Source organism: Amblyomma americanum, chromosome 9 (genome assembly GCF_052857255.1).
Source record: "Amblyomma americanum isolate KBUSLIRL-KWMA chromosome 9, ASM5285725v1, whole genome shotgun sequence".
Taxonomy (NCBI): domain Eukaryota; kingdom Metazoa; phylum Arthropoda; class Arachnida; order Ixodida; family Ixodidae; genus Amblyomma; species Amblyomma americanum.
This window is the reverse complement of record NC_135505.1, coordinates 34243085-34267933: the sequence shown is the minus strand read 5'-3', so window position 1 is coordinate 34267933 and position 24849 is coordinate 34243085. Positions and strand designations below refer to the sequence as shown.

Below are 24849 nucleotides of genomic sequence, written 5' to 3'. Positions count from 1 at the left end.
CTGAATGTCTTTGATTTTGTTTTCAATGGCTTTCTGTCCGTTTTTGATATCTTTAACGGCAGCTGCTAATTTCGTCTGAGCTTTAGAGCTTTGCAGGAAACGAGTGTGACCGTCATTGGGCAACTGAAATATAACTTTAATCCGTTCCACAGGATCAGAGGGTGGAGATTCAAGCACTTGGAGCGAATCCGGGAGTTTGGTAGGGGGCCCAGGGTTGTTCTCCACATCACCCGCACGCAACAGCAAAAGGGTCGTAGAAAAACATTCACAGAAAACCTCGCAAAACACTTGTGGGCACGGCAACAGTACTAAGCAGACGTTATTACTTTTCTTAGCGTATAAAGGAAGGGCAGTACACACCTTCATAGCAATAGGGAAGCGGTTCGGAGCCAGAATGCAAGCTGTGTGGTCGTGTCCACTGAAGCGGAAGCTTCCGTGCTGGCTTCTTATATAATTGGAAGAGGATGATGTTGCTGACGATCTGAAAGGTGGTTTGCAGGCGAGTTTTACCGGGCCGGGTGCGTCCAGGAAAGGCGTGAAAGCAAGATGCGACGAAAGCCCATCGTCAGACGCGCAGGCGCGGTGGAAATCCACTGTCGGTGGTGTCGAAGGATGCCATATCAGGCCGCACGAAGTTGCCCATAGCCATGGCAGAAAGACTGCAAGCAGGGCCTGAATAGCAAAAGGAAAGCGGTTCAGAGCCAGAATGCAAGCACTGTCGTCGTGTTTGAAGGTTGTCTTAACACCATTTGTTTGAACTTAAAGCCATGGAATTTGACCATCACAGTCCTGCATCAATCTTCTTCATAACGACCACCGATACGATGCGCACGCTCAACCGCATCATGAGTAATATTGGCGTCAATATGTTCTTTTATTATGTCAGTGAACTTCTCAGTTTCATGCCACGTTTCGTCGCTACCAGTCATGCTGAAAAACAAACGGTTGTCACGACGACTTCTGTCTTCAAGTGCATCAAGCCTTGAACGCATGTAGCAGTTTTCCTGAACAATCCCGATCAAAACGGACGACAGAATTTTTTCTCGCGCATCTGTCGCGCGACACAATTTTGTGTCGCAAGACAAGCTGTCTTGTCGTGCGATGTGTCGTGCGACAAGCTTCGTGTCGTGGGTTCTTTCGCGCGACAAAGTTGTTTGTAGTGGGTTCTGCCGCACGACAGACATCTTTCCTGCATTTTGTCGTGCGAAGAAGGTCCCTGTCGCAGCATTTGTCGCGCGACAGGTTTCTGTCGCAGGTACTGTCGCGCGACAGAGGGAGTAGTGCCGCGCGACAGAGATTGTGTGCCTCAGCAAAGTTGCCTGTCGTGGGTTAAGTCGCGCGACAGACTTCTCTCGCGCCTCTTTTCACGCGACAAAAGTACCTGTCGTGCGGCCTGTCGCGCGACACAACAGCTTGTCGTGGGATATGCCGCACGACAGATACCTGTCGTGGGATGAGTCGCGCGACAGATACCTGTCGTGGATTGTGCCGCGCGATAGATACCTATCGTGGGATGTGTCATACGACAGATTCCTGGTGAGGGTAATTATTTTACTGCAGAATTCTAGAAATACTGTCATGCGGTCGTGTGACAGCGATAGGATCAAATTGACAAAAGATGCTTCAAAGCGCGTTCACTGTGGCGAGTCGCGAAGAGGATGCGAGGTGCTCTGGTCTGTTGGTGACGGGCGCCGAGCGAAATGAAGTGCTCATTCACATTGGCGAATCGAGTTTTCAACTCGCTTCCCGCGACCTGGCTCTCTCACCGAACGAGAATTGGCTTAGAGGAGAGGCACTGCTCGAGCGCTCACCTAATTCCCTTCTGTTCCCACATGACAATGTGATGAAAGTAGTGCATGCTCAAGAGTATAATGCGGCTTTGAAAGCCCAAAAAGCTGTATGCACAAGCGACGAAGCCAGCGGTGCCTGCGTATCCGCACGCGCTTGCGGTGGCGGCATGTAGCTGCAGCCACGACAGCGCCTGCACACCAATCGGTGTGCGCAAGTCGAATGGCGCTACTGAAAGTCAGTGTCCTCTTGGCTTCTGTGACATGTTCAAGCCATGTAACATAATGTACCGCTACTACTACATGCGCAGAAAAAACCAACGACACTTCTATGCGTCGCGGAAAAGAATGTCGTTAATCATCAATCAGGGAAAATTACTCGCCATAACCATCCGGCTACACAAAGGCAGCATGTGTGTACATGCACGCAGTTCTCTGTATAAACGTTCAAGGCAACCCCGATATCATTTTTCCGCGCGTTTCAGTTTTAAGAGCGTCAGCTCTTACTACTTACGTTTGTCAAGGACACGTCTGTCTGCAGGGAAGGTCAAATTAGCCAAGACAGTTACCACACTATATCACATAGCAACAGCGGGAGCGTAGAGCCTCAGTTGTCACAGATACCTTCGATCCGTTTTACATATGCCAGTATAGCGGCTATCGAAGTGGAACTCCGGGGACCCCCATTTGCATCAAATTTGGGGGCCGCCCGTTTGACGCATAACGATCGAAGTGGTGTCATTTGACTTGTCATGTTCCTGAGGATAAAATAAATATTTATACGAAGCCCAAAATATGTGTGGGATTCGCACCGACAACCTTTTCGCCCCCAAACTGTGCATTCCGGGGACTTCCAGACAGCCATAAGGCCTAATCGTTTGTCGCAGAGTGTTCCGGATGCGGTCAAACAATTCATCTTGTTGTAATGCACACGTTTATAAAATTCGTTAACTGATATATAAGGAGGAAACATACCGGATTTAGCGAAGGTGGCTGTAAATCGCAATAGTAGTGCAAAATGTTATATGTAGATGACGCTGCTTGTATCTTAGAACGAATGTTTCCGAAACGAAATGCCCTCAGATGTTTGTATTTTGTCTTCTCCACGTTTGCTGAGCACCCCGATCTAGGACCCCGATCTAAACACTTGAAGCTCTCGTAGCTAACGCTCTTAAGTCCAACGCTGATGCAGTGTTGGCGGAGAATTTTTTTTAGCGGCAGTGACGTAGTGCTTATCATAAAATAGCAAAGCAAAAAAAAATACTTTACGATGTCGTTCATTGCCTCCACTGAACATTTCATGACGGTGACACGAAAATGTCGCTAAATATAGACAGCAGCGTATGCAGCCGAAGATGAAATGCGGCGGCCGGCGAGTTTGAACCGATTTGATTCTCGGTCGAAATGAGAATAAACTCTTGGGACTGACACCAACCGCGCGCTTTAAAGAGTTTCGCCTGCTTTGACACAGTCTAGCTCCTGTGCACCCTCGCTCGGTCCTCTAAACTACTCTGGTCCCAGTGTGACTGTGTGCTATGACAATCTGAGCGAAAAGGAGGATGTCTGGAGATTTTGATGTGCACCACGGCCATACAGTTGAGCGACATGATAACGTACGGGCGCGGCATGCCAGCCTGAATACCGGCCGCCAGCGTCAGAAAAATGCGACAGTAATGTTTGTTCAAGTCCATACTAAGCCGTCGGATGGAGTATCGTTTGCCAATATCGAGTCGTTGGTAGAAGCGATAACAGGAATACAAACAAATGTCTCCCCACGGCGCCTTTAATTGCTGCTGCTCAATCGCGGCTTTCCTGGCCTCAGCTGGCTCCGCTCCTGAAGGTGTCGCGGAAACCGAGCATATCTTTGTTTTATTATGAGACGAGGTTCACAGTAGAACGATGACGAGAGCAGCACCTCAGCGCTAGCCAGTTTCGAAGTGCACTCAGCTGCTGCATCGATGCGAAACCGGCTAGGCTTAGCGACGACTAGGGCAGCCAGGGGGTAGCGCGTAGTTCATTGCCCGGCGCGCCCGCGGGCGGCGTCGTTCCCGAAAGCTCGCCTCGCTCACTCCCGCTGGCTCACTGATTGGCTCAACAGCTTGCGACCTTCACTCGGAAGGCTGGAAAATCGAGAAGCGAGCGACTGGCGCTGCGACTGAGCGATACTTTATGCCCACGTTTGCACTACTGGTGAACAACCTTTAACGCACATATGCTTGGGTTATCGGCTGCGTTGCGGCGAGTCTTAGTTAAGATCGTCCGCGACGCCATCGTCACCGTCCGTGACGCACAGGCTGAGAACATGCACTCCAGTACGTGCCCGAAACAACTCGTATTTATCGTAACGATACGAACTCGAAAACACGCCTGCTTCGATGCGCTAGTGGGCTCTTGCTTGTTAAACTACGCGCCATCAGGATGCGGCGAGTGCTAGCCGCTGTTGCATATTAGATAAGTGAGACGCAAGTATCGACGCAGTTTCGTAACGAAGTTGATATCAAAGCACTCCGCTTGTACTGGTCACCGATTAAGCTGTTAAGTTTCATGATCTCCGGTGAGCGTGCCAGTGTCGCGCAAATTAATGCATAGCAGCTACTTTCCATCGTGCCAATTGCGTTCAACTTATCCACGATATTCGCCAGCATGAGATACGGCGCTTTTCTTCGCTGTTTTTGTCGCAACTTAGTGATTTTATCTGGCATCAAACGAAATTGCATTCTGTCAATACCGTCGTCTGCTCCGTCGTCTGCTAGGCATCCGGGTCACTTCAGGGGATCACAGGATCGCAGCTTCTACAAACGACATACCAGAAAAAGTAACTGAAAGCGCTTTAGTATTCTTAAATATTATAAAAATAATTTAAAATAAATGCAGTGTCTTTGTTGTGAAGGTAATATAAGTATTCATGGTTTAAAAAACTAATTTTTTTTGTCGGTTGCAAATTTTGACCGACACGAAAGCGCAGCCGTCGGCGCCATTGCAGCGCAACCGATACGTCGTGTTTTGTATACATGATTTGCATGTGACGTCACGTCCGGCGGCGCGCGCTGCGGCGGACATGTTGGTGCAGTCTGTGCGGAGTCGGTGGAGTGCGGGTCGCACGCGTTTCCTCGCTAGTGGTAACACGTGCAATTTTGTTGCCTTTTATGTGGCATTCCGCCGCTTCTCAGTAAGCAGCCTTTAGACGCTACCTACCGCTTAGATCTTACGGGGTCGGAGCGCGTTCGGTATGCGGAAAAAGTGCGTCTCTGCGATAATATCGACCCGTTCATGCTCCGGCCGGGAACGGACACAAGCGATGTCGACATATTTCCAGAGATTTGTTACGGTGACATTGTCAATTACCTTGGTTTTTCTGCAAGCTTTCTGACCCTTGAAGAAATGAAGGCGTTTAAGTCCACCGAGGCGCATAAGTATTTCACTAGCGGCTGGGTGAAGGGACTGTCGGCAAAACAGCTGCAAGGGGACAAGGTGCTTCTACTTGGAGAGGTAAGCCGCAGGGCATTGATCTTTGTAAGGATTAGAGTAAAGAAATAACGGTTATTAAATCCACAAGTGACTGAGTGCAAGCAATCACTCAGTAAAGTTTTAAAAAGAACTGTTTACAAACTGTCAGGCTAGTGATTCATTTCTTCATATGTACTGAACCTGGACGACTTCAGATTAAATCACGAGTTATTTTATTTTTATGGGCATATGAAAGGAACCGTTGCTGGTTTATCTTAGTTTGGAAACCCAACAAGTTATTGCGCAAAAAAGAAACGGTCACGAGTCAAGAGATTGTTATCGCTCGCTACAGATTTGCCGACCAACAATTTAGGTGTCGCCTATCGCGTCGCGCAGTTTTTATGGCCCGCCTTAACTGATCAAGCCATCGCTGTTGCCGTTTTCGACGGCCGGTAGCGCGACAAGATCGACAGTGACGTGTGCCTTCGCAGAGATGTGTCCAATGTTAATTTGGATTCGTAGCCTCCACTGTTGCCGACTCCTCAGCCTGACACTCCGCTTGAGCCGCGCGTTTCTGGGTCCGTCGTCTTGCCGCGCGAGTGTGGCGACCGGGATCACCATGTTTTGCGCTGTAGCCGAGCAAAGGCGTAGGGGCCCAGTCCGGGTCCGTCTCCTCCCACAGTTTTGATGGTCTGCCTACAAAATGCAAGAAAAATTTGTTTGAAATGAGATTTTCCGCTATGCTTGTACGTCATGCACCTAAATAAACATTGTGCATATGCAACGGACTTACCTTTTACGAAGTGGGCGCCGCAAACACGTATGCCCGTCCTTTCGGTGTTGAGATCGGCACGTTTTATACGAGCCAGCCACACCTCCCGTCGCTTCGCGCATAAAGCTTTCGTACGGTCACCTTGATGCTCGATGACCTTTGGAAGACGAAAAAAGTCTTGTGTTTGTTGATTTCGCCCAACAAGTGCGGTTGGAGCATCCAACAACAGCGCAGATAACCATCGCAACGCCGTCGAAGTACACCGTACGCGCGAATTGCATCAAGTGCACCACAGCCGCTGCGACTGCACCAACATGGCGGAACAGTATCCCAGGGTTCCCAGCTACGACGTCAGTGCAAGCCATGTATTATTTGCCTCTTTGAGGCATTGCTTGATTACTTGTACGGCGGACACGTGTGAAGAACTCATTCAATAGGAAGGTGAGCAGGAGTGTGTTTTGGAAGCCAACGACCAGGATTTCGGCCAGTGAACATTGGCGAGTTTCAACGGGTAAGCCATGAAGAAAGAGTGCTGCAACGTCTTTTCATCTGTTAGGGGAACGAAGACTCCTGCGCCGTTTTACTAAGCCTGGATGAATCGCATGGCCGGTGAGTCCCGCTCTGCGTTTCTTTGCTAATGATCAGTATTCACACGCGCTATTTGTATGCGGCTATATAGGGATGTGAGTGGAGGCAGTCCGCCTGCGGTTGCCGCAGCTATAATGCGGCGCCAAAAAAGCAGGGCCTATATCCTGCATGACAAGTGTTGTTCTCATTGTCTTTATGTGCATTTATTACTCGCGTGCCGTGGTAAATAAAAATGGCACCGGATATCACAACAGAGTTACGCTTTCGCTTGCTTGCGTTTCGACACTCGGTGCAAAAGCATGGATTTGCACTGCGTAGAAGACGATGAGCGAGAAGTGCCGCGCGGCGGAGCGCTCGCGCTAGGCCAGCTGCGATCAGACACCGCACTATTTTGCTCAGGGTTAGTACTCATCGGATTAGTGCTTGTGCCTTAATATGCGTCATACTAAATTTTGAGACAGTGATCGCATGCGAAAGGCTAGTTCATATTCATCGCCTTGTCATTTGTAAACTTGTCTGTGCTTCCCCAGTGGAACAGGATTTGAGGCAGTGTTATGTCAAAGTTAGATCAATCTTGCGTCTCCTGAGCTGTAAACGTTGATGCTTCCTCTCCTTCTGAGAACTGCGAGCTGTCGGAGATGCAACTGCAGAATAATTTAGGATTTCTACCTTTTTGCTATATCCCTCGCTTTTGCGGCCCGCATTCAAGTCGTTCGCCATTGTCGATGGTTTTTTTGTTACTTATTTTCGCTTTGTTATTTATTCTTGGTTGCGTGTCATCAGCAGTGGTGCCGGCGATTCTCCGAGCTCGGAACTCTTCCCAGGCAGGGGTCCTACCCACAGACCTCCCTTCGCCGCACTCACGAGTGTTCTTTGGTATTTTTTTTTTGTTTCTCTTGCCTTTACTTGCATTGCCAGTCGACAAATTTGTGCAGTTTTTAATTGTATGCAGATTTGTTAAAGGCGCTAGCAATTTTTCTATGATGCCAAGCTGTGCTGTGAGGTATCAAGCTTCCTGCTAGTGAAGGCATGCTTTTTTCCATTCTCTCTTCTCATTTAACCAAGGCAGACTGGTTGCAACTTTCAATTTAGTACCTAGACATTGGTGCAAGGCACCATGATAGGAATTAATGAAAACCTGCACATCCTATATTCAAATTGGTGTGCGGTATTTCAGCCAGCTCATCTTTCAGTGTGGTTATAACAGTCATTGTGACTCTTCTCAAAGAATGTATATGGGTGCATTACATAAAATCTGTTCATTTGTTTTGTCATGGGCTAGCTCATTGGTTTTTTATTGACTTATATTACGTCTAAGTTTAGTTTTTAAAGCAGTAGACGATTTCCTCTCTTGTCATTCATGACATGGCTACAGCCACTGACAGCTGTTGCTCTGGATGTATTTATTTGCAGTTGCCAGCGGCCAGCATCTATTGGGCCATGCGTGCTTCCTGCCTTCGGCTGTGTCATCCCTCCTGATCCGTTCATGGTAGTTATTCTTTTTCAGTGATGCATATCTTAGCTGCCTATTTAGAAAAATATTTTCAATATAGGCTTGCAGCTAGGTTTAGAAATGCATGAAACTCTACATGCACTTCACAGCAGTGCCTCAGCTTATAATTACCGCAACTGTAGACTTGTACAAAATATAGTTGCTGATGTAGCTCTTGACGCAGCTGCTGTTAACATAAACGTGCTTTGACATTGCACACCTGTTCTCTGGTGTGCATATTTGTCCTCGAAAAGGACCTATATGTTCATTTATCCCTTTAAAAACATTGTGCTCTACAATGATGGTTTACCAGTATTTCTGATAGAGACCAAATTGTCAGTCAGTAATGTAACATTGCACGATGACACCAATCCTTGTATGATATAGCATCCTTGCAATGCACTGGGCAAGCTGCTGTCAGCACAGATTTATTGCTGGTTTATTGCCATAGCATATGGTTATACTGCACAGTTTGTACCTCTACCTTCTTAAAGCTGTATACTTGAAAAATTTAAAATTAGTTGAAGGAAAATTCAAGGAAATGTAACAGTAACTGTCTCACATTTTGGTGGACACTTGAACCGTGATATAAGGGAGGGATATAGAAGGGAAGTAATGAAGAGCTGATGCCCATGTTAGATGCCCCTCTTTAGTTAAACATACCTCGCAATTAACACATTTGGTGCAAAACAAACATGGGACTTGCACGTTCACAAGCACCCTCATGTCAGTAAAACAAAGTGCCAATGTTGCCGTACTTTAGAGCTTTGCTCCTAAAAGCGCAGCTGACTGCTGCTCAAAGTTGAGAGCAAAAATATGTCTACTTTTCCTCATGTGCAGTCTGCGGTGCTGTAGCCATTTGCAATGGTGATTGACATTTAGTTGCATGATGCTCAGTCTGTTCCTGGAGTTAGTGATTTTGTCTGTCGTGTGAATGTGCTGTTAAAATTAGTGCAAAACAATGGTTCTCTAGTTCATTTTAGGTAACTGTGTCCTCTGCCACATGCTACCACCCTTTTTCCTCAAATTTCCTAATCTCACTTAGCCATCTGATTGCCACCCATTCATGCATTCACCTACTCTTGGAATCCTCCCAGTGTTTTAGTGTGGTATTGCTTATATCTTCTCTGCATTACACATGCATTGCACTTCCTCTTTTTTTGATTTAGTCAAGAGATCTCTGTTCCTGTTTCTTCCATAAGCATAAGAGGTAACTCAAGTGCACCATCTAGGCTTGTGATGCAATGTGTAGGGCGCTTCGTTTTTGGGTAAAACCTGGTTTCTCCCTACTGTTGCACCAAAAAAGATTCTTAAAGATCAGGTTCAACCCAATTTCTGTGCAAATGTGCCTGTAAGAAAGTGTGGTTTGAAGGTGCACAAAGGCAAAGAACTGCTGGAGTGTAGTGGATGTCACATAATTCTTCTGACAGATTTTTTAAACAATTCTGGTTATTTTATTTCTCTTTTAATGTTTATTGCTTGTCGGTTGCTTATATTTTTGGATAAACTGAAAACTACATGTACTGACTGGTATTTCATTCCAATAATTATACCCATTATTATGAAGCTGTGTTGGAAGGTAGGTGTGCATTTAGTATGCGTGCTTTGAATTTCAGTGATTGTTTCTGCAATGCAAAATGGAGGACAGGTCTCTGCTGTGCGAGTTTTTTGCAATGGAGTGAAAGTAGCTGGAGCAGCATTTGCTACTGTGTCACCCAGCCAAAAGTTCTCCCACAGACCACTGAGCTTCTGAATTCCTATGGCTTAAAGCTCGAAGCTCTGGTTGGCCTTTCCGAGGTTTTCTGCATTAATGAGTGCAAGCCTAAGGGCTCAGAGCTATCAAGCATTTGAAACCATAGAGCTATACACAGTATTGCTGGGACCGTGCAGCAAGTTAGTGTGAATTAGGTCGTGACAAACGTGGTTTACTGTAGAAAGCTAGTGTGAAAAAATAGTTGCGCTCACAGAAACCGCTTTTTATTTCTTAGTCGGTCATTGAAACAAAGCGATGCATGTAAAATTTTATATCTCACTGATCCCTCAATTTTTTTCCAGCTAAAGACCAAGAGTTGCATGGAAGTTGTGCAAGCCACCAAGTTGCGTGTGATTTTTGCCAGGGACCTGGAGCAGGCTGGGAAATTAGTGGATGGCCAGTGGTATTCACTCAGTAAGGCAAGCTTTTTCTGTAAGTACAGTTTTTGGCATGGCATTGCTTAGGAACGCATGCACTAATCTGACTACTCTATGCCCGCCCATGCTTCAAGAATAATGAAGTACATGAAAAAAATTGATTTCCGAAAAAAAAAATTGCCGCTTCTGTGATGTTTTTTTCAGAAAAGTATTTGCCATTTAAAGGGCTGTGAAAACCTTAAAAATTACTATGTGCTTGTTTTGGCTTTTTTTTTCAAATTTCTTCCACATCTATGTTGGCCTGACCTTGTAGCTTGTCTGCATGAGATTGGCTGCTACCTACAGTTTGCTTTTTTGTTGCTCCTTTATTGCCTGTCACAATCTTTACTTTGCGTGCCAGTGTCATGCAGTTTGGGAAGTAATCTGACCTTATTTCTGCATTGGCCTGTAGTGCAAGCTTTTGCATGTGGGGCATGTTTATGGTGTCCTTTCGTTTGCTGTAACTACAGTTTGGCCATGAGGGTTAGGGGCTTAGTCCTTTTTTTATTTTGATGCAGTATCATACACTTCATGCATAAATTAATGAAGTAAGCACTATTTTTTGTAATAAATGAACATTCATTATAGCTGTGGCCATTATAAGTGCACTTGACTCTAAAATGGCTTTCTTTCGGCCTTCAGTATTACATCTTAAAACCAGCCGAAAGACACAAAACAGGAGAAGAGATGAGCACAAGATGAGGCTGGTCTAACAACTTAAATTTTATTGAAGGAAAGTGGCAAAAGAAGACCTGCAAAGAGATTCAAGCATGCAAGACCCCAAAGCAGTGAGAGGGCAAAAAATAACCGAAAGGCACTGATGTACTAGTAAACCATCTAAAAAACTAATTCCTTACAGTGAAGGTTCACCGACGGTTTAGCCAGGCACTTGTTTTTAGCCTTACTGATGTAGTAAGCCTCAACTACCTACGGACAGATTTATCCCTTCCATAAACCACTGATGTGTCGTGGAAATTAGGCGTGCAAAGAGACAGGTCATCCTCAGATTTGCATTCACAAGATTGAGCATGCAGTGCCAGATTAGAATTTGCCTTCCCTCTATAGAGTGAAAGTGTTCTCAGCCAGGCGCACATCCAGATATCTGCTTGTCTGCCCATAGTAGTTTCAGCTAAGAGGCAGTGGAATGCAAAAAACCAGTTTACTTTTGCAAGTGATGAACATTTTTTATCTGCCACTGTGCATAGCGGACGATTACCTGTAGTTGTATCAAGCCTAGTTTGAACAAAGAAGCAAAGGGCTCCTGCCTTACTTTTAGCGGTCAAGACAACAGCAACATCATACTTTGGTGCAACTTTCTTGAAATGGTGCGAAATAGCGTGGATGTAAGGTATAGAGCCCGTCTTTTTGTGCTGCTCAACTACGTCAGCATCATGTGAACGGTGTTCCGTTCCCTCGAGAGAGTAAAAACACACTCTGACAGGTGCCATTGGCTTGGAAACCTGCTCCGAGAATGCATTCTAAGCACTGTGATGGCATGACTTTCATAAAGCGGTCATGATGCATGTGATTGCCAACCTGTCCTTCACCAGCCTCGAGTGGTTCAACTCGTAGCTAAGAGGCTTCCTGATCTTGGGCTTTGGCGCCAACATATGTGGTCGTCCGCAAAGCGCAGATCTAAGTCAAGAAGCCACAAACCGTTATGCTTAGTGAAATTCAGACATAAAAGATAGGCTTTGACCACATGCCTAAAGATTTCTAAAACGTGTTGTGCCAACTTATCTGAGCCCTCCTTGTGCAAAAAAATTAGGTAGCTATCAACATAATGAAATGCTACTATGCCGAGGCCTTCCAAACAGGGCTTTGATGCGGTATCGACTCTGGACAGAAGAATGTCGCGGAGGAACAGTGCAACCTGGGACCCTCTGCATATGCCTGATTTCTGATGTAAATACCGCCTGGCCAACTCACAAAAGTGGAGTTCTGTGGAGTTCTAGTTTCTTGTGGACAGCAACCTGGGCAGGTGCTCTGCAGTGAGCATCGACATGGAGGGCCTGCACTATTCATTGTCACATGATAGACCTCTGAGGCATGTGCAAACTGCATCAGGGTGAACAAAGAACATGCTTTTACAGATGATTGCATGATTTCGGTTGCTGGCTTCTTGGGGCTGTTGTCCTTTTACTGCAAATCCGCATTTGTCAGTTGGCAGGGCGGTATTTACACGCAGGTCGTACCTTTGCTCAGCAACATTTTTTTTGTCTAAAGTCGATAAGGCATTAGAGGCCTGTTTGGAAGACCTTGGCATAGTAGCATTTCGTTATGTTCATGACTGTAATTTTTCTGGACATAGAAGGCTCAGATAAGTTGGCACAAGATGTTTTAGGCATCTTTAAGACATGCGGTCAAGGCATGTCTTTTACATCAGAATTGTCTAAGCAGAACCGTTAGCAGTTTCTTGATGCAGACTTGCGCTTTGTGGACGAATATGTTTGTTGGGGCTACAGCTAAAGATCGGGGAAGGCTCCTTTTAGCTACGAGTCGGACCACTCGTTTGGGAAGGATGGTGAAGAGGTGTATTTGTTGCTGGTCAAGGTCAGTAAAGATGGAAACACTTGATGGGTGTGCAATCGTGTGCATGACATCAGCTTTAGATAAGTCATGCCATCACTGCTGAGGACGCATTCTTGTAGCAGGTTTCCAAGCAGCTGGGTTCCCACTTGCCCATCTCAACAACCTGTCATAGTATGTTTTCACTCGCTCGAGGGTAAGGAGCACATACTCCGATGATGCTGATACACCTTACCTCCACAGTATTTCACAGTCTCAAGAAAGTCGCGGGAAAGCATAATGCTGCTGTTATCTTAACTGCGAAGTGCAAGACAGGAGGCCTTTGCGCCGCCATTAAAAAGGCTTGATAAAACTGGGTACTTGTCCACAATGGACAGTTTCACTAAAAAAGGTTCACCACTTGCAAAGTAATGGAGTTTATTGCATTCCACTGCCTTATGGCTGCAACTAATATGGGCAGACGGGCAGATATCTGAATTTGCACCTGACTGAGCACTTTCACTCTATAGGGGGAAGGCAAATTCTAATCTAGCACTGCACGCTAAATCTTGTGAATGCAAATCTGAGGATGACCTGTCTCTTTTTAACGCCTAATTTCCACGACACATCAGTGGTTTATGGAAGGGATAAATCTGTCGGTAGATAGTTGAGGCTTACTACATCGGTAAGGCTGACACGTGTGGCTAAGCCATCGGAAAACCTTCACTGTAAGGAATTTGCTTTTTTAGATGATTCATTAGTATGCCAGTGACCTTTGATTGCACTTCGCCCTTTCACTGCTTTGGGTTATTGTGTGCTAGTATCTCTTCACGGGTCTTCTTTTGCGGCTTTCCTTCAAAGATGCCGCCGCAGTGGCTCAGTGGTTATGGCGCTCGGCTGCTGTCCCAAAAGACGCAGGTTCGATCCTGGCTGCACCAGTCAAATTTCAATGGAGGTGAAATTTTAGAGGCCCGTGTACTGTGCGTTGTCAGTGCACGCTAAAGAACCCCAGGTGGTCAAAATTTCTGGAGCCTTCCACTACGGCGTCCCTCATAGTCCGAGTAGCTTTGGGGCGTTAAACCCTCACAAATCAAATACTCAAAATCTTCAATTAAATTTTTGTTAGTCCCGCCTCTTGAGCTCATGTCTTCTTGTGTGTTCTGGCTGGTTTTAAGGTGAGTCAATACCAACTCGGCCAGTCATAAGCCTTGTTCTGTATTACAACATTTTTAATAAAGTGAGTTTACTAGGCTATGTTGCCGTGGATCGTGTCCGCAGCAGTTGTGGGCAACTCAGAAGAGCTAGTGTCATACGATTGGTTGTGTAATTGGCAGAGGATGATGTGAGAATGCTGCTTGAAAAGAAAATTTCATAATCGGATAATTATTTGCAGCCAAAAATGTCCAAAAAGTGGCTGGGCGAGAGAAAAAGTGCCGCAAAATTTGAAAACGCTGAAAGTTGGAGCTACAGCGTAGTGCCAAGTTTGAAAAACTGGAAGTATGGACAAAGCCAAAGCTTGGCGCCAAGTTTGAAAACTCGAAATGAGCAATCACGTGACCAGTGATAAGTGTCCTATACTTAACCAGGAGATAGGAAAAAGAATGATAAATTAGAGGCAATTAGGTAATTATTGAGAAGCGAAAGGCAATGAACGCGTGATTAGACTGGGCAAGTATTCAGTGAGTGGGCAGGAATGATCCATGGAGGAAAATTTGAAAACTCAAAATCGTTGCTGGGATGAAGTGAGGGTAAAATAAGAGTTAATTGATAACCAATCAAGTCAACGAGAAAACAACCATGGCGCCAAATTTGAAAGGCGACCAGTGTCGAGGAGGCGTCAACGCTTTCACATTTTTTTGAGCAGGTAGCAGCGGTGATCTCTATTTTTTGTTTTTTTCAGCCAAGACAAAAACCATTTTTCTTGGCTCATGGGCGATGTATCTAGGAACCTGCGGCCAGGACAACGCTGGACAGCATGCATTAGCAAGCTCGAAAAAAAAGCACGAAACAGTAAATAAATATTGATCATTTTCATTTCAATTCTAGTGGTTTTGTGCACGAATTACTCTGGAATGCACAAAGCTTGTGTTGACAGGCGACCATTTATAAGCTGTGCATTTTTGTGCATAGCCTACTCCAGAACACAAATCCTGTGTTAATTGACAGGTGACAGTAACGACTGTTACACAGTGTACGAGCACTACACAAGACACACTACAGAAGACAAGGCAAACTACAGAAGACAAGACAGACTACAGAAGACAAGACAGACTCCAGAAGACAAGACAGACTACAGAAGTCAAGACAGACTACAAAAGACAAGACAGACTACAGAAGACAAGACAGACTACACAAGACATGCCCAAAATACGACAAGACTACAGACTACAGAAATTTTCTGTCTTAGAATCCTGTAGTGCGTTTTGACTGGGATGTTATGAATTGTCTGATTGGCGGCGTAGAAATCCTGCTTTATATCGTCGAGATCATCACACCTGGTTTCAATTGAAAGTATCCTGTGAGGTATACTGATAGCTGTGATTTTCGCTTCAAGGGATTGCTGTGCTGTTCTCATTTCGTTAACGGACTTTATTGGTTCAGCTTGGCCCTGGGCAAAAGTGCCTGTCTGCTCTTTCAACTCGCGTAAATCCTGAAGCACCTCTTTCTGCTATTCACATTCTGTGCGTGCAGCAGGATTATCGCTATTAGACCCGTTGGGACCAAGGTTGCTCTCGACGTCGCCAGAATGTAACAAAAGTATTCGCAGTACAACAATACACTCATCGAAAATGTCGCAAAGGACGTGTGGACATGGGAACAGCACTAACGACTGCCTGAACGTATAGCGTATAACGAGTGCTGTTTACATACCTGAACAAATCGAAGGTGTGCAACGTCAAGCATCGTCACTGTTGGGCCGCTCCCATGTCCGCTCTCTATCCCACAGATACATGCTCCGAATTTGCTTTCAGCAATTCTTAATGTGCAAATAGTTTGCGTACATTACCTCTCTCCCTATTCTCTCTTCCTTTCCCCTCACCTCCTTCATTTCATTTCTGCATTCTGCCTGCTATCCTTTATTTCCGCTGCCCCAGCTCAGGCGTTTCAGTAAGAATGGCAGATGCCGGGGCTAGCAAAAAATCTTTTCCTTCCTTTTTTATTGTTTTAATAAAACCACTTACTTCTGCTAGTTACAACTGCTCTCTAAAAGCTTCAGTTCTTAGCTTGCTTTATTTTTCGCCCCGAGACACATGAAAAATTGGAAAATTGGTTTTCCGAGAAACGAAATGGCACAGTATCTGGTTAACATCTTAGCGGACACCCGAGCCACGCCATACAGAAAGGGATAAAGGAGGGAGTGACGGCGCGTTTCATGTGTCCGCTGAGATGTGAGAGAAATATTGTGCCATTTCCTTTCTCGAAAAACCAATTTTCCAATTTTCCTTTTGTTTCGTAGTGAAAAAAAAGCAAGCCAAGAACTGTAGCTTTTAAAGGGCTATTGTAACTACAGAAAGCCAATTCGGAGCATGTATTTGTTGAAAATGAAGAATTTCAAATTTCAGCTTTCATATGATGAGATATTTATTTCAGATATAAAAGAAAAGACAAAACTACAACAGAAATATGCAGTCAGCCTTCTGGAATTGCAATTTAGTGAGCACATTGACAAGTTTGTTTTCGTAAAAATTGTTTCACGGGGTGATATTCGCAATTCCTCGCTACATAGAAGGTAAACAAGGTTTTGATCGAACGTGAAGCTCTTTACATGACGTTTTGGCACTGCACTTTAGTTTCTAAATATGCCGTATTTTTTGCAACAAATCCATTGGTTGGCTCTCTGAACTCGTTTCCTAAACGTTATCTAACTCTTCAGCCTATCGGGAGAAAACTCAGGTTCCGAACTTTTCAATGGGGAGCAATAAAGGAGGGAGTGAGACCTCTTTCATGGTGGGTGAACAGCGCAACAAAGGCGGGACAAAGGCAAGACAAGCGCTGACAAGCAATTGAGTTTATTGAAGAACGAAAAGTGGTAATATATGGCGAACGGAAACAATAAAATATAAAAAAACAGGAAAAACGACTAAAGGGGGTAAACAACCTATGTCATGTGCAAGTCCCGATATTGAATTTCCTTGTCACATAATGTCACATGCCTTAATGCTTAATGTCTTAATGCTTACCAACTCGCCCAAATTTCAGCTTTACTCAGTGATACCTCTTTCTTCCTTTCTTCTTTCACTCCCTCCTTTATCCCTTCCCTTACGGCGCAGCTAAGGTGTCTGCCTAGATGTCAAACAGATACTGCGCCATTTCCTTTCCTCAACAATCAATTTTCATTGAAGGAGGGAGTGAGAGAACGAAGAAAGAGGTGCGTAGCGGAGGGCTCCGGAATAATTCGTGTGCACCTGGTGATCTTTAACGTGCACTGACATCGCACAGCACACGGGAGCATTAGCATTTTGCCTCCATAAAAACGCTGCCGCCGCGGACGGGTTCGAACCCGGGTACTCCGTATCAGTAGCTGAGTGCCCTAACGACCGAGCCAGAAGGCGGAAAGAACGCGTTTCATAACTTTTGAAATAATACTACAAAATTTTCATAATATCTTTCAGGGGAGAAGTGTCAAGTTTCAAAGTTTTTTTTTCTGTGCTGTGAAAATGTATTTCTCTCTTGCTTTAGTTAGCATCTGCCGCGGCAGCTCAGTGGTTATGGTGCTCGGCTGCTGACCCGAAATACGCGGGTTCGGTCCCGACCGCGGCAGTCGAATTTCGATGGAGGCGAAATTCAAGACGCCCGTTCGCTGTGCGATATGAGTGCACGTTAGAACCGAGGTGGTTGAAATTTCCGGAACCCTTCACTACAGCGTCCCTGATAGCCTGTGTCGCTTTGGGACGTTAAGCCTCAATAAACCTAACCAATCTCTTGCCTTGGTAGATGTCATTAAACGTATAGTACTGGGCCTCAGGTCAATAGGCATGGTGGATGACCTATGATTCTGCACGTGCCTGGCACCCAACGGGCCACAATGCTTTTAATGTGTCCTTCTTCACCCGATGGCCAAACCTCAGCAGCCGTGCTTGTGCATCCGGCAAAGCCGATGTGTGAGTGTCTGCCGCTGAAAAGACACGCATAGAGCGAATTTATCTGGAAGCCCTAGTATAGCACATGCAATGCCGAACGTGTCCGAAGTTTGACAAAAGCTTTTTTTTTTGGCAAGAATAGCCCCACTTACACACGAATTACATCTTTGAGGCTGTCACTGGTCCCTTTGCATAAGTACTCTGTTAGCAAAAAACACCTAAAAGGGTGTATAAATGGTTGAAGCCACCCTTTAAACTCCATTCGTGAAAACAGTTACTCCAAGAATATGGAGTAAAAACGTGGGCTGTCTTCCTTTTTACTCCTATGAATGAGTATTGGAGTAAAATGGAGGATTGACCTTCCAGTACTCCAGTCTTGAAATGAAGTTAAGCCAAATACTCCATCAGTCCCGAAATAGAGTAAAAAAGCTGTTTTTTTATTTAGCCAGCACAATGTATGGCAAAATTTTTATTTAGAAGTGATACATTCACATTAACAGGTACTGTGCTACAATTCACGGATACGTAATGAAATGGCATTCGCAAGTAAAGGGCATAAAAAGAAATTCCATTAATTTGCAATAAATTCACAAAAGGACTGCATTTTTTAAATTTCCTTTTAGATTGACCCATATACAATGACATGCACTGAAATATAGCTGCATAATCGCTTATGCGAAAAGAATCTCTCGCGGCTCCCAGCTGCCAATGTTTGTGTCGATTAAAAAAGTATTTGGACGTTTCATTCACCTTAAGAGTGGAATGCGATAGCATTAGATTTCACATCTGTCGCCGCTTCTGTTGCAACTTCTGTATGTGTTTGCGACAGTTTCTTCGCAATTGTCGGTCTATCAACTATCATGTTCATCATACCAGCGGCAACAGGAGGTATTATTTTGGTGTGACGGTGCCGATATTGGAATATATCTCGTTTATTTACTTTTTATTTTCTTTGGCAATTTTTGTTGAACTGAAACACCTAACTTATTTATATTCATTTATTTCGAGTAGCCTTCTTCTGCATCTTCATCCGTGTCATCAATTCATTTTCCACCTACCACGGCAAGTCGGCAGTGAATACGTCACAAGGCCACATGACTTCGCTCGATAAATCACTGTGTCGCATCAGGGTACGTTAGGATAACGACACAAGGGCATGTGGTCTCTCTCGACCATTCAGTGAATTTTGTTACATCGGACGGCGGATTTGGCTCCTGACGTGAGCTGCAATTCTATTACTATAATGCTATTGCCCTTTTAAGTGTATAGACACCAAATTTTAGGTTGCGCGTGTTCTTGCAGTCATGCTTAAGATGCAAGCATGCATGGATCGCCCTGTGATGTTCTCCGGCGACCGCTCAATATTTTATAGAATATCTTCTCTCACTTGTTTCGGTTTCAACAACCAAGTGATGACTGTGGCGCCCAAGGCCATCATAGGTCACGCGAGGCATAAAAAATGTGCGGTGTACTCTCTGCTTCGTTGTTTTAAATATGTGCCGCGTCAAAGGGAGTCTGCATCAAGAACAGGAATAACACCGGGTTAAAATTGGTTTCTTGGAAAGAAGCGCAGTAAATGTCTAATTTCTCAGTGGACACATAAACCTTGCTAGGAGGGAAGGAAGGAAGGTGGGAGTGAAAGTGGAAAGAGAGAAATGGGTGGTGTAGTGTAAGGCTGCGGGATAATTGAGCCCACCTGTCTTTCAAGGAACAGTGTAGAAACAGCAACGGGAATTATGCTGCCGTTGTCCTCATGTCTTACGTGGCCTGCACTAACCTTTAACGCTGTAGCCATTTCTTAGCTGTTGAAACCGAAACAAAAGAGAGGAAAAATTCAATTATAAATTATTTATCGGCCTGAGGCGAACACCCCTCGTGATTTCGCGCTGGCTTATCAAAGGGGATCAGTCAAGTAAAGGGGAGAGGGGGAGAATATGTCAGCGCAATTGCCTTTGGAAGCTCCTATAAGGAGCATTGCCTGGCCTCTAACCTATACACTGAGAGGCAACGTTTCTAAGTGTTGTAATTGTCAAGGTGGTGCAAGAAATACTATTGCTTCCAATGGTCAATTACAATGCACTTAAGTAATGCTCAAACGATGAGCACCCTTGACATATTCAAATAGAAAACTATCGGGCTAAACCTTGTCGGCATCTCCGTACCGGCAGGTCGTGCACATGAAATGACAACAATGAAGACCATGGCTGTCACTGTGACAGAACACGTCCAGACTTCTCAGCAACGAGGTGGCGACGCACCCAAACACATAATAGCACAAAGAATTAAACATTCCCACAAGAGCAATGAACAGCATCAGATATAGTATCAGTGAACTTATGTCGCACTGGACACAATCAGTTATGATTTTGCTGAACTATTGCATTACGTTGCACTAGAAGTATGCCCAGACGGTCATTTTTCTGACAGGCTGTTTTAATGTAAGTTAGCTTGCGCTCTAGGGAAAAGGTGAAAAGCGGGAGCGTAAAATATGCTTAGGAGAGCAAGTTAAAAGTAACAAAACATTGCTTTTTCTGTCACGAGTCAGTCTGGTGCAGAATAAATGCAGTCAGCCTTTCAACCCAGGTGATCTCCAGCAATAAATAAGCTAAACAGTAAAATGAGTCCCCATTCAAACTATTTTGCTATTAAACGTAAGCCCCTTTTTGCACACTGAAATACATTCAGGAACTGGAGATAAAACGTGCTTTATAGCGACACATGTAACATTATGCAACAGATTATACAGAACCGCATATGTGTTACATTAACTGGTGCAGTCAAACACTCATGAACCAAACGCAAAGTACAGCGGCTACAAACAACGGCTACAAAAAACGACTACAGCTACAAGTAGAACGGCTGCGAACGCTCACCGACTGATTTCACTGACAAGCGAAATCTCAGTGCCAGTACAAGTGTATTTAGTTTAAGGCTCCGGCTTGCAGCGCTGCGTCGTCTACAACGTCGATATCACTGAGGATCAAACTGCCCTCCAACGTGAGCTGTACTGTCCCACGCACCGTGTCATCCAGGCCCGACGTATGGGAAAGGGGCGCACTTGCATTGTCACCTTGCAAGGCCCTCTGACACTACCAGCCCGTCTGTACTATTATGGCTGTATTTTACTGCCTCGGCCGTATAAACCGAGTGCGGTATATTGCTATAACTGCTTCCGTGCTGGACATATGCGCAAATCCTGCCCGTTCACTGCTGCCGGTGAAAGTACATCGGAAGGGAAAGTGGCTTAATTATCGATGGGGCCTTTGCAAATCTGACGACCACGAGATAACATCTCCAAGCTGTCCGACAAAACAAAAGGCAACACAACAGGCTCGTCGTCGAATCACTGAGCATTGGCCAATACAAGACAATATGATTTCATTGCAGACATCCAATCGGTTCGCAGCTCTCCGATGGGATGACGACGAGTGGCCGGAGCTTCCTGAGCACACCTCGCATGATCCTTCAGGTCAGCAGACTTCTAAAGGTACTGTGCGAAAACAACGCATCCGAAAACAGCCAGCAAAGCAGCGCAGTTTGCCTGAACTCCCGCAGGACGATATGGCCGCAGTCGGATAAACAAATCGCACGTCTTTTATTGGAAATCACCAAGCTCCGGCAACACCGTGAACTGCTCGCTCGACGTAGACGGGCAGCGGAATCATCCGCCGCATCTCTCAATGGCCCAGCAACATCGACTTCCTGCCACCCACCAGTGTCATTTCCTACCGCCTCTTCCCAGATTACCTCAATGCCACTGGACAATTCTGCGACTTCTTTGCTCCGGTTTATGGTCAACCAGTTGTCCAACCTTACGTGCGTGATTCTACAGCGCTTGGGCTAGTAACTAGAAATGGCAAGTTCCAGTCGTGCTGGTGTGCTGCAGTGGAACTGCAGAGGCATTTCCACGAAGGGGGGAGAGATCAAGACCCGACTACAAATTCACAAGCTCCAAGTATGGGCCATGCTGCAGGAAACAAACGCCTTGCCATCGATTCCAGGCTCCAGTGCCTACATGTCTCCTTCAATGATAGACCGCCGTGTACAAACTGCTGCTCCCCCGGGAAAGGCGACGGTGTATGTGGACTCACGCTTTCCGCATGTACGTCTTGCTCTCGAAAACTGGTGCACGTCGTATCAAGAGGTAGTGGCAGTGGCTGCGAAGCTTAAGAAAGGAACCGTTGTGGTCGTTTCATTTTACGTTAGACCAGCCGGTAGTGCTTCCTCCCGTATTAATCTTGGCTGGTTAACAAGTGTCCGTCGGCAGTATCCCGGGTGTTCGATTTTAGTTGGAGGCGACTTTAACGCCCCTCGCCAGGATTGGGGGTACCCCACTTCAAGCCCTCATGACAAGCGTGTGCGGGACGCCTTTACGGATGCCCAATTTGTGCTGCTCAACCATCCTGGGACAGCAACACGGCCAGTACGTCAAACTCGCAGTGCTTCCTGTGCTCCAGACTTGACGTGGTAGTCGGGACCGGGTACTCCCTCCTGGCACAGGGAGCCAGACTGCTGGGGAAGTCATCATCACCCTATCATCATCGGTCCTCACACCTCACAGTTCCGACCTTTACGCTACAAATGTTCTGTGATCAACTGGGACAGTTTCCGCTCCTGTATGGACAATCTCTCCTCAGATTCTTCGCCAATCCTTGTTGAGCGCACACGAACAGCACTCAATAGTGCTACAACTACCACCTGGACTGATATTGGTCGACCGGCACCAGACCTCGGCCTTCTTAACTTGTGGGCGGCACGCCGTCAAGCCGAGCTGGCTGCTACGAGAGACCCCACTTCGTCACAGGCACGTATGCGATTGCACTATCTTACAGCTAAGGCACGCAAATATGAACGCGTCCTCTCTCGGCGGCAGTGGCATGCGTGGTGCGAACAATTTTCTGCAAAATCCTCGAATGCCTTTTTCTGGCGAACATTCCGTACAACAGAACGCGGTCGCCTACGACTGACGCAGCGGCAACCGCATGCTTCGCGGCTAACTTGTCGCGAGATGATTTCGCCAAAGAAGCAGCGCGTAGTTTGTCCCGAAATACGATGCTGTGCCTTCTTCATCGACTAATTTAAATATGGCAGGCATCCCAGCGCATGTATATCAAATGCCGTCTGATGTCGACATAGATGGAATTGCGTGTCCATTCTCTATGCCTGAGTTGCTGGCTGCGATAGATGATGCGAAACGAAGAACAGCGCCCGGATCGGACAATATTCAGTACGAGGTATACAAGAACCTGAGTAGCGCTGCACTCACTCAACTACTTGACACCATAAATAAAGTATGGTTGGATGGCGTAGTGCCCGAGAGCTGGAAATCCGCTGTCGTGATTCCTATCCCGGAACTAGGAAAGCCTCCGATGGACCTCGCCAACTTGCGACCTATCTCCTTAACTCCTACGCGGTGCAAGCTGGCGGAGAAAATGCTTGCCACACGACTGTCATGGTGGCTAGGACAGCACGGTTTTTATCACCCGGTACAAATCGGCTTTCGTCCATATATTGGTACAGAGCACGGGTTCGCTGTCTTAGCATCGGCAGTTTTGTCATCTACCGCAGCCGCAATGTGCGTACTGTTTTAGCAATGGACGTTGAAAAGGCACATGATAACATCAGTCATGCAGCCATTATGAACTCCATTGACATGCTTCATCTCCCTCTGAGAGTGCGTAGTTTTGTCCAATCATTTTTGGAAGGCAGAAAAATTGCAATACGCTTCAGCGGCGAAGCGGTCGGATCATTTGTTCCTGTCTGCGGCGTGCCCCAGGGATTAGTATTGTCGCCGACGTTATTTAATACTGCTTTCATCCCGCTGGTTTGGCGCTTACATGACATCCGTGACATAAAATTTCTTCAGTACGCTGACGACATCACGATGTGGAGTACTCACCAAGATCTTCGTACTCAGGAGGCTGCCCTTCAATCCGCCTTGGATGTTACCTGTAATTACACATCATCCATCGGACTTCAGCTATCCGTGCATAAAACAGCATACACGTCAGTCGCCAACCGCTGGTGACGCCGTAAACTTGCCGCAAGTCCAATCCGTCTTTGTCTATCAGGAACCCTACTACAGCAAAGTCCGAGTGTAAAAATCCTTGACTTAATGATTCACCAATCAGGATCAGCGACTGCATGGCTTTCTTGGGCAAAAGGCAAGCTATTCAGTCTTTGGGTTTGATTAGAAGAATTGCCCCTAAAACTGGTGGCGCAGGCTCGTTCGTTGCACGGCAATTGGTGAGGGCAGTTCTGCAGCCATGTATTGTTTATCAAGCCCAGTTTCAACATCTTACAAGAGCACAATGGGATCGCCTTGAAGCCGTGAACCGAGAGGCTATGAGGACCATTACGTGCCTTCCACGCATCACACCGGTCATAGCTTTACAAGAGAATGCGCAGCTCAATACCTTTGATGAGCTGGTGCAGCAGCGCCGTGAAGCGCGCAGCCTTAAGGCCAGTATATCGCACTCCACGCATGCACTGAGGACTTATGCAACGTCACACTCCATTCTTCAGCCGCCGACGCCAGTTCTTCCCCCATGGAAGTTTGTAGAGCTCAGCGACAACAAGCCAACAGATAATCGCCGGCCAACCTCTACTCATTCGGCATCAATGCTTCGCCAGAAATTTGAGGAACAAGATGCTTGCCAGCCTGCAGGATCCATTGTTGTCTACGTAGACGCAAGCATACAAGACTGCAAAGCAACAACAGCTATCTACTGCTCGTGCAGACCTGCCCTAAATCAAACCTCTTGGTTTCAGCTTACGGAACCCTCTTCGTCCTTTTGTGCTGAGCTCGTTGTAGTTCAAGAAGCACTCTGCTCTGTGTCCGAATTATCTATTTTCCCTGCTGCCCGCGTTGTCATCCGCACTGACGCCCTTCAATTTGTCCGGTAGCTACGACGTGTTAGCCGCTGTCCCACGATATGTCAGGACATCTACCGGCTCGCGGCACGCATCCCGCAGCCGGTACGTATTGAGTGGGTCCCACGGGAT

The 24849-nt window shown here is 46.1% G+C and overlaps 1 long non-coding RNA gene across 1 annotated transcript; it reads left to right on the top strand.

The window, feature by feature from the left end:
- The first annotated feature begins 7387 nt into the window (after nt 1-7387).
- On the top strand, nt 7388-14743 carry LOC144105011 (uncharacterized). The gene is made up of 4 exons (XR_013308683.1): nt 7388-7470; nt 8008-8083; nt 10142-10271; nt 14664-14743. It is a non-coding gene; the product is annotated as an uncharacterized LOC144105011 (long non-coding RNA).
- Nucleotides 14744-24849: the final 10106 nt, after the last annotated feature.